At 46.8% G+C, this 14,417-nt stretch overlaps 1 long non-coding RNA gene across 1 annotated transcript; it reads left to right on the top strand.

Annotated features, from left to right (window-relative positions):
* The first annotated feature begins 3,584 nt into the window (after positions 1-3,584).
* LOC119967075 lies at positions 3,585-5,767 on the top strand. The gene is made up of 2 exons (XR_005460911.1): positions 3,585-4,003; positions 5,476-5,767. It is a non-coding gene; the product is annotated as an uncharacterized LOC119967075 (long non-coding RNA).
* The last annotated feature ends 8,650 nt before the right edge of the window (positions 5,768-14,417 follow it).

Consider the following 14,417-nt stretch of genomic DNA (forward strand, 5'->3'; position numbering starts at 1 on the left):
AAAGGTCTGGAGGGGGTTCCCTAGGTTGTAGGTTGCCAGGTTACACCATGCTGGAGCGACTGTTGCTACCGGATGTGGAAGGGGAGGGAAGAATTGGGGATATATACAAGTGTCTTAAGGGAGCAGGGAGGCAAGCGGGTGGTGAAGATCAAAGAGAAATGGGAAGCGGAGTTGGGAGGGGAGCTCAATTGGCGAGCATGGAGTGAGGCACTGCGTAGGGTAAATGTGACGTTCCCATGTGCAAGGATGAGCCTGATACAGGTTAAGGTGGTGCACAGGGTGCACATGACTTGGGGAAGAATTAATGGGTTCTTTCAGGGGATAGCAGATAAGTGAGAGGTGTGGGCGTGGGCCAGCGAATCACACACACATGTATTGGGATTGCAAAAGATTGGGAAGATTCTAGGCTGGAATGTTTGCGGTCTTAGCCAGAATAGTGGAGGAGGAGGTGGGCATTTGGTGGCGATATTTGGGGTTTCAGAGAAGCCGGAGCTCATGGAGAGGAGGAAGGCCGATGTCGTGGCCTTCACCTCACTGATTGCACGGTGGCAAATTTTGCTGGAGTGGCGGTTGGCATCGCCACCGGGGGTAGTGGCTTCATTGGGAGACCTGTATGACTTCCTGCAATTAGAGAAGATAAAGTATAAGTTAAGGGGCTCTTCAGGGGAGGGTTTTCGGAAAGGTGGGGTTGATTGTGACCATGTTTGAGGGGCTGTTTGTCGTGGGGGAGAGTGAAAAAGAGGAAAAATCTGTGTAGTTGATTGTAGGGAAGTATGTTTCCCAGGGTGTTTGTTCACTGTAAACGATTGCATGTTTGTAATAAAATAAATGTTTTAAAAAAAGAAAGCATCCTGTTTGGCTGCATCACAGCCTGGTATGAGAAACGCTTGGCCCAAGACTGTAAGAAACTACAGGGAGTTGTGAACACAGCTCAGTCCATCAAGCAAACCCGCATCCCATCCATTGACTCTGTTTACACCTCCCGCTGCCTTGGGAAAGTGGGCAGCATAATCAAAGACCCCTCCCGGGTTATTCTCTTTTCTAACCTCTTCCATTGGGCAGAATATACAAAAGTTAGGGGTGGCACGGTGGCATAGTGGTTATCACTGAGGACTCGGGTCCGATCTCGACCCTGGGTCAATGTCTGTGTGGAGTTTGCATATTCTCCCCGATCTGCGTGCGTTTCACCCCCACAACCCAAAGATGTGCCGGTTAGGTGGAGTGACCATGCTAAAATTATCCCTTAATTGGGTACACTAAATTTAATTTTAAAAAATAAGAAGCTAAAATCTGAGAACATGCACTAACAGATTCAAAAACAGCGTCTTCCCCGCTGTTACCAGACTCATGAATGACCCTCTTATGGACTGGACTGATCTCTCTCTGTATCTTCTCTACTGTTATTGCACTATAACCATATGCTTCACTCGATGTCCATGTATATGTATTTACATTGTGTATTTATTGTATTTTTTTCATGCATGGAGCGATCTGCCTGGACTGTAATACTTTTCACTGTTCCTCGGTACATGTGACAATAAATCTAAATCCAATAATCCACATTCTCATTTTTTCTTCCAAAATGAACAATCTCACATCTTCCCATTCACTTAACCTGTCAATAAAGTAAGGTAAAGTTATCATAGCCCCAGAGGACCATAGGCTGCTTTCTCCTTTAAGGGAAGAGCTGACGAATGGGGATTTAACCTGAGGATCACCCCACCTCACATGAGGGGCAAGGTTGAGAAGGCAGGGCTTCATGAATAATCTATCAAAATATCTTTGTGAACTATTTGTATTTTCCTTACAACCTGCCTTTCAACCCCCCTTTGTATCATCTGCAAATTTGGCCTGAGTACACACTGTTCCTTGCTCCATTGACGAAGCAGGTGAAAGTGGCAAGGCCGAGGCAAGGCCCTGAGGATCTTCTGTAGGGATGTTCTGGAGTGGGATAATTGACTTCCAACAACCACAATTATCATCCTTTGTGCTAGGTATGATTCCAGTCAGCCGAGAGACTTCCCTTTGATTCCAATTGAGTTCATTTTATGTTTTTTGGAATTCATTTACGGGATGTGGGCGTCGCTGATTAGGCCAGCACTTATTGCCCATCCCTAATTACCCTTCAGAAGGTGGTGGTGAGCTGCCTTCTTGAACCGCTGAAGTCCCTGAGGTGTAGATACACCCACTGTGCTGTTAGGGAGGGAGTTCCTGGACTTTGACCCAGTGACAATGAAGAAACAGCGATATATTTCCAAGTCAGGGTGGTGAGTGACTTAGAGGGGACCCTCCAGGTGATGGGGTTCCCAGGGATCTGCTGCTCTTGTCCTTCTAGATGGTAGTGTCACTGGTTTTGAAGGTGCTGTCAGAAGAACCTTGATGAGTAACTGCAGTGCATCTTGTAGATGGTACACACAACTGCCACTGTTCATTGATGGTGGACAGATTGAATATTTATGGAAGGGGGAGCAATCAAGCGGGCTGCTTTGTCCTGGATGGTGGCAGGTTTCTTGTGTTTTGTTGGAGCTGCACTCATCCAAGCAAATGGAGAGTTATTCCATTGCACTCCTGACTTGTGTTGTGTAGATCTGTGAGGGGGGTGGGGGTTAAGATGTGAGTTACTCTCCGTGGGAGCCCTATCCTTTGTGGGGTCACACTTGGTCAAGGGCAGTCATTCGAACCACACCTCTGGTCTTCAGCTGCGCTGTCCATGTTTGGATCAAGGTTGTAATGAGATCAGTTGCTGCGTGGTATTGACAGAACCCAAATATGCTGCACCCACCTTGGCAATTCTCCTTTTTCTCTACTCTGGGTTTCTCTTCATTGCCTCCTAATGGGACCTCCTGGTTCTCAGAATTTCCTGCAAAACAGCTGCTAGAGGAGAACAACAAAAAAAAACCTCCCCAGGGTCCCCAGCCTCTTTAAAGTAAGTGCAGCAAAACATGTAACTGAATGGCTGGGATTGGATTGCTGCTGTGTTTGAAAATCCCCCACCTAATGCTGCTGCACATTTCCTCAGGGACCTTCCGCTCCCTGCTGTCAGAGAAATGAGCAGTGCGGCGGCCTCTGGGGAACTCCACCGGAGCGGAGTGGAGTCAGGGCAAGACCTGACACCGTCACCTTCTCATGCGTAATTAGAGATGGGCAATAAATGTTGGCCGGGCCAGTAACGGCCACACCCTGTGAAAGAATAACAAAGTATCGTCTGAATCCCCCAGACAATCTCAGAGGCTCCCAGGAAGCCAATTGGAAGTTGAAACCTCCCGGACAATTCCTGTGCAGTTCAGCACCTCAGGACTTCCACAGGATATTTGGTCACCTGTCTGGTCTGGAATGATCTGGAATGATCTGAAGATCAGAAGATTTGGGCGGATGTGGTAAGGCGGATGTGTCCTAGAAATGTGCCTAATCTGAGTTGACAATCCTACACAAGAAACGATGTAGTTTCTTATAAATCTGCGCACATCATAAATCCATCAGCAGATTAACGCTGGGTTTTGCTGTTTTCAGCTGGTTCCACCTCCAGCTAGGGGCTTTTCACAGTAACTCCATTGCAGTGTTAATGTAAGCTTAATTGTGGCAATAAAGATTATTATTATTAGATGTGCCCAGAGGGACGGTTCTGCTCCCATTCCTCCAGGTATTGGATACTGGGAGGAACATGCGCAGCTTGAGCTTTCCCTCCGCCCGCTCCTGTCTCCGCAATTTCCCGTCCCCGCCCGGCGGCAGCGGAAGATGGGGGACGAGTTGCTGTGGGGGCTGCAATTGAGCCACGTCGCCTTCTTCATCCTGGGCTTCATGGTGGGCTGGCTGGTCGAGGACAAGTGGTATCGGCTCCGCTGGAAGGCGAAGAAACTGTGGCGTTGGCTCCAGAGCTGGTGGATTGCGGTCGCAGTCTTGGCCATTTGCCTGATTTACGTTTGCAGCACCCTCTGATCCAGTCACTCCCATGATCCAGGCTTTCCGTCCAACCCTGGACAACCCCAGATGGGAGCGCGCTGAGGTAATATTGCTGGGCAGCTAAAGGCGCTTAAAACTATTTCTATTTCAGGGTATCTTTTCGAAGGACAGCCATTTAATGTGCGGCTGAGTTGTCATTTTCTTTGTTTTCCCTACGCTATTCAAGGAAATACGCAGATCTTGGCTGCGCGGGTATCAAAGGGATCAACTTCCTGAAAGAGTCGTCTGGAGCAGCCACTTTTCACTTCACGAAAACCTACAAAGAATTAGATTCCTCCCTTTTTTGTTTTGCCCAACTCCGCGATCCATAAACTGTTAACGCGAGAAAGCTGTGCACAGCACCATCCCACATGGGAATTCTGCTGGAATAATCTTTGGAGGCGGTAATGGGCGGAATGAACCCCATTCAAGGGATTAGGCAGTGAAACAAATGGGCTGGAGAGGAAAACAATATATCGGCAGGTTTATGGATAAAGGGTCTTTTTTCCAATTAAGGGGCTGGTTTAGCACAGGGCTAAATCGCTGGCTTTGAAAGCAGGCCAGCAGCACGGTTCAATTTCCGTACCAGCCTACCCGAACATGCGGTGGAATGTGGTGACTAGGGGCTTTTCACAGTAACTTCATTTGAAGCCTACTTGTGACAATAAGTGATTTTCATTTTCAATTTAGCATGGCCAATCCACCTACCCTCCACATCTTTGGGTTGTGTGGGGAGAATGTGCAAGCACCACATAGACAGGGAGCCGGGATCAAACCCGGATCCTCAGTGCCGTGAAGCAGCAATGCTAACTAGGGTGGAGATGTGGAGTTGGGTAGGATGTTCTTTCCCAGGGCTGGTGCAGACACGATGGGCCAAATGGCCTCCTTCTACACTGTAAATTATATGATTCTATGATATGGTATGAACCATTGCACCTTCGTGCCTCCCCCCACAAGCTGAATAAAGGTGAAAGAAAAATGGGAGAATTCGTTATTTCCATGATTTTCATAAAAATAATATAGACTGTAGCTTTCTATGACTATGCTGCCTATGCTGCTCTTGCTCATGTATTGCTTGCTTGGCCCTTGTTCCGCACTGTAACCAATCACTTTGTTGATGTACCACTTGTCAATGTACTCTGTCATTTATTCTTTTGTCTACTATGTACATACTGAATACGTTCCCTTGGCCGCAGAAAAATACTTTCCACTATACTTCGGTACATGTGACAATCAATATCAATATAAATGTGTAAAGTATTATGAAATGTAGACTATTAATCAATGAAACCTAGAGTAAAGAGCAAATGGCTTGAGATAAGTATTTGACACTAATAATTTGAGCACTTTAAATAAAACCAGGAGAGTCATAGAAACTAGGAGCGGGAGTTGGCCATTCATCCCTTTGAAGCTTGCTCCGTCATTTATCATGAACATGGCTGATCCTCAATCTCAAAGCCATATTCCCGCTTTCGCCCCATACCCCTTGATGCCATTAAAATCTAAATAATTATCCATCTCTTTTTGGGTCACCAGTTTTTGTTGAAGATTATGACTGGGACCTAGAAAAGGAAACTGTTTTGTTGGATCACTTCTGTCGTTTTGAAACCCTAATGTTGCAAAAATAACATACATGTGAAGCAACGCAATGGTGATATGAAAACAAGAGGACATCTCTCCTAAGGAATCATGCATTGTAGAAGATGGTTCATGACATTGGACCATAAGTTGCATTAAGTGGACTGACTTGAATATCTCTGTACCTAGTATTTTAGTTTGTTATGATATTTTACTTATGTATAATAAAAATTTAATGTCAAAGCTCAAAGTAGATACGGTGAATTATTCAGAATATTTGGTAGAGTCTGTTCAGGGAACTGAAGGAAAAGCGAGTTTACACCCTTTGAACAACGTGAATTTAAACTAAAGAAAGCAGAGGGTAGAAATCACTCAAAGCTCTGAGAAACTTCAGGAAGTTTGTAGTCTCTGGTTTGTAAACCAACTGTGGGAAAAAGATGCCTTAGAATTATGCTTTGTAAAAGGAAAATCAAACCATGTATTCAAACACTAGCTCTAACACAATTTTAAACTCTTAGAAATGTAATAAATTAGGAGCTAACATCAGATGCTCACGTACAATTATAAATCAATGATGTGAGCCCGGGAGGAGGGGGTGGGGGGGGGGGGGGGGTGGATAGTGTATACAGGAGGTGGAGGGAAGTGGGGCTGGTCAAGGTGAGGGATCTGTATTTGGAGGAAGGGTTCGCCAGTCCTGAGGAGCTGAGGGAGAGGGTAGAGCAGCTGAGGGGGGTGAGTTCAGGTATCTGCAGGTTAGGGACATTGCGCGAAAGATCTGGAGGGGCTTCCCTAGGTTGCCCCCGGGATACACCCTGCTGGAGTGACTGCTGCTTTCGGATGTGGAAGGGAGGGAAGAATTGGGGATATATACATGTGGCTGGGGGAGCAGGGTGGTGAAGGTCAAGGAGAAATGGGAAGCGGAGTTGGGAGGGGAGATCAATTGTGGAGTAGGAATGAGGCACTGCGAAGTGTAAACGGGACCTCCTCTTGTGCAAGATGAGCCTGATACAGTTTAAGGTAGTGCACAGGGTGCATTTGACTCGGGCGAGAATGAGTGGGTTATTTCAGGGGGTAGCAGATGAATGTGAGAGGTGTGGGTGGGGGCCAGCGAATATGGGCGGGAGTGTTTGCGGTCTTCGCCAGGATAATGGAGGAGGAGGTGACCCCGGACCCTTTGGTGGCAATATTTGGGGTCTCTGAGAAGCCGGAGCTCAGGGAGAGGAGGAAGGCCGATGTCTTGGCCTTCGCCTCTCTGATTGCACGGTGGTGAATTTTGCTGGAGTGGAGGTTGGCACCGCCACCGGGGTAGCGGCTTCCTGCGTTTAGAGATGATAAAGTATGAGTTAAGGGGCTCTTCAGGGAGGTTTGAAGAAAGGTGGAGGATGTTTGTGTCCGCGTTTGAGGGGCTGTTCGTCGCGGGGGAAGGGGGGGTGTAAAAGGGGAAAAATCTGTACTGACTGTATAGTTGATTGCTGGGAAGTATGTTTCCCGGGGTGTTTATTCGCTGTAACCTTTTTTGGTACATGTTTGTAATAAAATACATTTTTTTAAAAAATCAATGATGTGGCCTGATAACTGGTCAATTGCCTTTATGTTTTATAAATAAGGAACTAGTTAACTGTTTAGGGTATAAGAAAGGAGGTGAAAACCCTTGTTCTTTGCAGTGGAGAGAAAAGAAATCCAACTGATAGACTTACTCTATCCAAGATCTGAGATGTGCAAGAAATGTACAAGATGAACAGGGTACAAAAGACTGCAAGACTACAAGAGTTCAAGTCCGAAAGAGAAATCTGAGACAATCCAATCTGGGGGTTTTTTGCACGCTCTGTTTCTCCACAGCTAAGAGGGGTAAGTACAACCTGTTAAACTGTGTTAATACTGCCTAGTCTGCTTCTCCATCTTTTATGTTTAATACATCTTTCTACTTTGCAATTTGATGGATTTATTGTCGACTTATTTACCACATCCAAAATTCCTGACACACCAGGAGGAAAGGAGGCAAATGGTTAGAAATACAAATCGGAAATGCTGGAAATGCCCAGTGGATCAGTCAGACAGAATCTGTGGAGAAATAGAGTAACACTCGAGAAAGTAAAGTTTGGGTTGAGGGGGAGGATGGAAGGGTTCTACATCTCATGGATAAAAGAAAATTACTGTAGAAGCTGGAATCTGAAAGTAAAGAGAAAATGCTGGAAAATGGGGAGTGGGGGGGGGGGGGGGGTGTATAAGTTATTGATGATTCATTTTCATTGGTGTTTTGTATTCAAAATGTTGGGAGCTGTTTGTGGGTGGGTGGGATAAGGGGATTGTTGGCTGGGAGATTGCCATTGTATTTTTGAAGTCCATGTACACCACATCAACAGCATTACCATTATCAACCCTTTCTGTTACCTCTTCAAAAAACTCCAGCAAGTTAGTTAACATGTTAGGTCCTGGGAAGCCTTCATCAGAACCAAGCCGACATTGATTCAATCTGAGATAGGGTTTCATGGGTGCCATCCTCCTCTGGAATCTCACCCCGGGACCAATTGTTACATGTAAGCACACATAGTGATTGCAGTAAACTTTTTAAATGGGAGTGATTAATGGTACTTCCTGAAACATCAAATCCTGTTTGCCCATCATTGATAATTGCTGACTTTCCAGGTTAATAATTCAGCAATAGGCTGATTTTTCCTTCAGCGATAGATTCTTTGTTTCCCAATTTTAGCACTAAAGAAAATGGCACCAATAAGTGTCAACATTTTCTGCAGGGACTTGACACAGAATTCCCTACAAAGTAAATGTTTTGCTGTCAACATTTGCAGTAACTTGTAATGATTTTCCATCAATCGTCAATATCTAAACCGTGACTTCTTTCTACTGTCTGATTTTAGAATGACAACCTTAATAAAAGATAGCGACATTGGTTGTCAGCATCCTTCCATTTTTGAAAGAAGATGGGCATGCAGCAAACAAATCCATTTCAGGTGGAGTGTCTTCATATGGCGCACCTTCCATTTGAAGAGGCCAATTTGTGGATTGTTGTTTTCAGTGTCTGTTGTGAAGCCCCTGCCGCATCATTGAAACCTGAATATCTTGAAATCTGGGTTTAATCTGGCATGAAATTCTGGAAGGAGATGGACAACAGCTGAATGGCCTTATGATTTATTCACACATTCAAACCCAATGTTGTTCGTGGCATCATGCACACACACAAGCACACAAAAAGAAGATTGGAAAGGAGGTGTGTTTATCACAATGATTAACTTAAAAGAAAAATAATCCCTGGTATGGATATCAGTTCACATGATTGTTGGAGTCCAGACAGGGTTCCTTCACGGAGGAGTTACAGTTCAGGTGGGTTCAGCTAGTTGAACCAGAAGTTGCAATATTCCTTTAAAGTTGATGGTGTCATAGCAAGGTCAGCTTGTTATACAGAGACAGGTCTGTTCAGCTGCTAATGGTGGAATTTTCCAGAGAAACTGGTTTCAAGGAAGCTTAGTCTTGATGCAGGCTATTGGTCGGCCTGGAATCCTGCTATAGTCTTTACAGGCTGGAAGTTAAACAGCAGACCAAGTTGTGAAACTAAAAATGTAATATGAAAACTTTCCAAAGGCCAGAATCTTCTTAGGTCATGCAATGTTGTCCAGCACTGAGTCAGTTGCAGGCTCACAAGCAGTTTCAATGCCTCTGGTCTAAATCCAGCATGCAACCTCGGAGATCGATGGTGTCTATTAGCGCCTCTACTAATATAATAGGTTTTGATGGCTCTCTCCTTTGCTATGGGACCAGGCTGGTTTCGTTGATTGTACTGTGTCTTCACAATGAGAGGTGCGAGATTCCTCAAGGGTGAGGGTTGAGCTTTTGCCCAGTACCGCTGTAGGAAATTTCCAGGAACTCTAGTCAATGTGTGAATCATATCACTTGTCGCAGCCATCTTCCGGTTCAGAAAAATCATTTTTGTAAATGAGCAAAAAAGTAAAGTTTGATTTGAATAGTTTCTGATCTCTTTCATGTCTGTGGGACATGAAAGTAATCATTGTTGCAATGCGGGAAACACAAAAGTGAATTTGCTCAGCAAGGTCCCACAAACAGCAATGGGATAATAACCAGATAATCTTTTTTGGTGGGGTTGGTTGAGCAATATTGTCGAGGACATTTCGGAGATCTCCCCTACCCTTATTTGAACAGTGTCCTGAGTTTTTATGTCCACACAAAAGAGCAGACAAAAGGTGTTCCATTTTATCTTTTGGCACGGTAGCACAGTAGTTAGCACTGCTGTCTCACAGCCCAGGGACCCGGCTTCGATTCTGACTTCAGGCGACTGTGTGGAGTTTTCACATTCTCCTCGTGTCTGTGTGGGTTTCCTCCAGGTGTTCCAGTTTCCTCCCACAGTCCAAAGATGTGCGGGTCAGGTGGATTGCCCATGATAAATTGCCCCTGAGTGTGGGGTTGCAGGAATATAGTGGAGAATTGGGCCTAGGTAGGGTGGTCCTTCAAAGGGTCAGTGCAGTATGGCTTCCTTCAGAACTGTAGGGGTTCTATGAATTTGCTAGAGCTATAGGATTGGGTTTAAACTAATTTGGCAGGACCGTGGGAGCCAGGGCATAATATTAAAGAATACCAAAGTGCACAGAATACTGCATGCAATACAAAGCACTAAAATAAGTAAATGGGGCAGAGTAAAGGAGAAGGTAATAAAAGTCTACATCAAGAAGTGTGGTAAATAAGATTGGTGAGTGACAGGTGCAGGTTGCCATGTGGAACTACAATGTTGTGGCTGTAACATAGATTTGACTCAAGAACAGGACTGGATGTCAAGTATTCCTGGATACACGGTATTCAGGAAAAATGGGAAAAGAAGAGGACAACAGTATAAACTAAGGAGAGCATTGCAGAACTGGAGAAAGAAAGCCAGGGTAAGGAAATAATCTATATGATGGGAGCTAAGGAACTAAGCATGTGTAACTACATTGTTCAGTGTAGTCTATTGGCTACCAACTAGTAGGAAGAATGTAGAAGAACAAGTTTGCAAGGAAATTAGAGGTGAAAAAGGGTAGGGTAGTTTTAAATCTATGTGTGTGGGTATTAGAAAGAAGGCATAGCTTTAAGTAAGTTTAATTTTGTGGTTCTGTATTTGAAAGAGTTAGCAACTTCGGTTTGGCTAAGGTGCTTGTATGTAGTGAGAGTTTATGATCTGAAAGCAAACAGTTTAAAGGGAAACATCAAGTTGTTTCTTAGCAACCAGGGGCCACCCTTGGACAGACATAACTTTTGTTTTAGTGAACCGAGGATAAGCTAGACAGGACTATTCAGCTGCAGGTAGCAGACTTCAGGGTTACGGGGATAGGGTGCTCTTTCAGAGGGTCGGTGTGGACTCGATGGGCCAAATGGCCTCCTTCTGCACTGTAGGGATTCTATGACTCTAAACCAGGAGCTGGTGACAAAAGAATGTCCCTGGAAGACAGTAAAATTAAAGGAACAAAGAACAAGAATTTGAACAAGGTCCTGTTGAGGACAATTTGTGTAAAAAGCAGAGAAAGTGCTCTGAGCTAATGTGACAGCTGCAAGAATTAGATTTAAAGGCAGCTGAATGAGAAACCAGACATCCAAGGTCATTCAAAAGTTTGGTGACAGCTTAATGCAACCTGTGAAGCAATCGTGTTATGTTGGCATGACTGGGTACTTGAGAGATTGTGTGGAAGCTTGAATGCACATGACAATCAAAGGCAAAGGAATACTGAAACAACAATTTAGCACAGGAACAGGTCCTTCGGCCCTCCAAGACTGTACCAGTCAGATTACCACCCTTGGCCAAAATCTTCAGCACTTTCTTGTGCCGTATCCCTCTATACCCATCCTATCCATGTATTTGTTGAGATGCCTTTTGAACGCCTTTAATGTATCTGCTTCCACAACCTCACCTGGCAGCGTGTTCCAGGCACCCACCACCCTCTGTGTAAAAAAAATCTGCCTCGCGCATCTGTAAACTTTGCACAAGGTGAAATTGAAATCCTAAACAAGTTTGTTTTGGGCTGCTAGCAAGTAGAAAATACAATTTTTAAAAAAAAATGTATTTATTCAAAGTTTTCAATAGGTTTTACAAAATTAAAAAAGAAACTAATACAAAGAAGGGCAACATGCCAACCGAACAGAACAACTTAACCCTCTCTAAACAATAAACAGTTTAACAAATTAACACCCAACTCAAAACAAAATAGGGCAAGCGCCCCTTTCAAAAAGGAAAAGAAATCAGCCCCCCCTCCCCCCGGGCTGCTGCTGCTGTTGACCTCCACCTAACGTTCCGCAAGAAAGTCAAGGAACGGTTGCCACCGCCCAGAGAACCCCTGCAAGGACCCTTGCAAAGCAAACTTTATCTTCTCCAACCTAAGAAACCCCGCCATGTCATTGATCCAAGCCTCCACACTTGGGGGCTTTGCATCCCTCCACAATAACAAGAGCCTTCTCCGGGCTACTAAGGAGGCAAAGGCCAGAACTCCGGCCTCTTTCGACTCCTGCACTCCCGGATCCTCCGATATCCCAAATATCGCTATCCCCCAGCTTGGTTTTACCCGAGTATCCAAGACCTTGGACATAACCTTTCCAAAGCCCTTCCAAAATTCCATAAGCGCCGGGCACACCAGAACATATGGGCATGGTTTGCTGGGCTCCCCGAACGCCGCACACATCTGTCCTCCAACCCAAAAAATTTACTAATCCTCGTCCCTGTCATATGCGCCCTGTGTACCACTTTAAACTGAATCAGGCTAAGCTTGGCGCAAGATGAGGAGGAATTGACCCTGCCCAGGGCGTCAGCCCACAGGCCCTCATCCAGCTCCTCACCCAGCTGCTCCTCCCATTTGCCCTTCAGCTCCTCCACCGAGACTTCCTCCGCCTCGGACACGTTTGCTGCCCAGTAGTAGTTACAGAGATTAGGCAGTGCCACCCCCCCCCCCCCCCCCCCGGACTGTGTTCCAAGAACAGTCTGTTAACCCTCGGGGTCTTATTGGCCCACACAAATCCCATGATACTCTTGCTCACTCGCTTGAAAAAGGCCTTAGTGATGAGGATGGGCAGGCACTGAAACACGAACAAGAACCTAGGGAGGACCATCATCTTGACAGACTGCAACCTACCCGCTAGGGAGAGCGGTAGCATGTCCCACCTCCTAAAGTCCTCCTCCATCTGGTCCACCAGCCGCGCCAGATTGAGCTTATGCAAGACCCCCCAACTCTTGGCCACCTGAATACCCAAATACCGAAAACCCCTCTCCACCATCTTGAGCGGCAGTTCCTCCAACCTCTTTTCCTGGCCCCGTGCATGCACCACAAAGAGCTCGCTCTTCCAAACATTAAGCTTATATCCCGAGAAGTCTCAAAACTTCCTGAGGGTCTACATAACCTCCCCCATCCCCGCTACCGGATCTGTAATATATAAAAGCAAATCATCCGCATACAGTGAGACATGGTGCTCCTCCTCCCCCCCCCCCCCCCCCCCCCCAGCTTCTAGATTCCCTCAGTGCCATGGCCAATGGCTCAATCGCCAAAGCAAACAGCAGGGGGGACACAATATAGTCTGAAGTACTCTGACCTCAACCGGTTCGTTGATACACTCACCACCGGGGCCTGATATAACGATTTAACCCACTCTATGAACCCCTCCCCAAACCCAAACCTACCCAGCACCTCCCACAGGTACTCCCACTCCACCCGGTCAAAGGCCTTCTCCGCGTCCATAGCCGCCACCACCTCTGCCCCCCCCCCCCCCCACCACCTCTGCGCCCCCCCCCCCCCCCCCCCCCTCTGAGAGCATCATAATCACATTCAGGAGCCTCCGCACATTTGCATTCAACTGCCTACCCGCCTGATCCTCATGTATCACTCCCGGGACATAATCCTTAATCCTAGTGGCCAGGACCTTCGCCAACAACTTGGCATTCACATAAAGGAGTGAAATCAGCCTATACGAGCCACAATGCAGCAGGTCTTTGTCCCGCTTGAGAATAAGCGAGATCAGAGCTCTCGACATTGTCGGGGGAAGGCTTCCTTTTTCTCTCGCCTCGTTAAAAGTTCTCAACAGCAACGGAGCCAACAGTTCCGAAAACTTCCTATAAAATTCAATCGGGAACCCATCCGGTCCCGGGGCCTTGCGCACCTGCATACTCCCCAACCCCTTAACCAGCTCCTCCATCCCGATCGGGGCCCCCAAGCCCTCTACCTGCTCCCCCTCCACCATCGGAAACCTCAATTGGTCCAGGAACCGCCGCATCCCCTCCTCCCCTCCGGGGGCTCTGATTTGTACAAGTTCTCATAGAAGTCCCTAAAGACCTCATTTATTCTTGTTGGACTCCGCACCGCATTCCCTCCGTTGTCCCTGATTCCCCCAATTTCCCTACCTGCCTCTTTCCTCCGCAGCTTGCTCACCAAAATTGCAACCCCCCTGTTCTTCGCATCCAACCCGGACTGAAAGACCTGCCCTACCCATCCCTTCCTCAGCCTGGTCTGATCTGCAACTTTCAGGTGCGTCTCCTGTAACATGACTGTGTCTGCCTTCAGTCCCTTTAAGTGTGCAAATACCCGGGCCCTCTTGACCGGCCCATTTAGGCCTCTCACATTCCACGTACTCAGCCGGATAGGGGGACTCCCCCCCCCCCCCCCCCCCCCCCCCCCTCCCCCGCCCCTTCAACTAGCCATCTCCTTTTTTGGGCCAGCCACGTGCACTTTCCAGCCCCTCCAGGCGGAGGCTCCCCGCCCCGACTCTCCCTATTATCTCCAGCTCCCTCTTGGTCAGTACAGCAGCAACCCAGTACGCCCCCCCAACCCCCCCTCCCCCGGCCAAGCAATTGTTTAACCCCCCTGCTCCCCCCATTGCACTGACCAGTCAGCTGACCCCGGCCGCTCCCGCCTCTGCCACCGATC

Source organism: Scyliorhinus canicula, chromosome 6 (genome assembly GCF_902713615.1).
Source record: "Scyliorhinus canicula chromosome 6, sScyCan1.1, whole genome shotgun sequence".
Classification (NCBI taxonomy): Eukaryota; Metazoa; Chordata; class Chondrichthyes; order Carcharhiniformes; family Scyliorhinidae; genus Scyliorhinus; species Scyliorhinus canicula.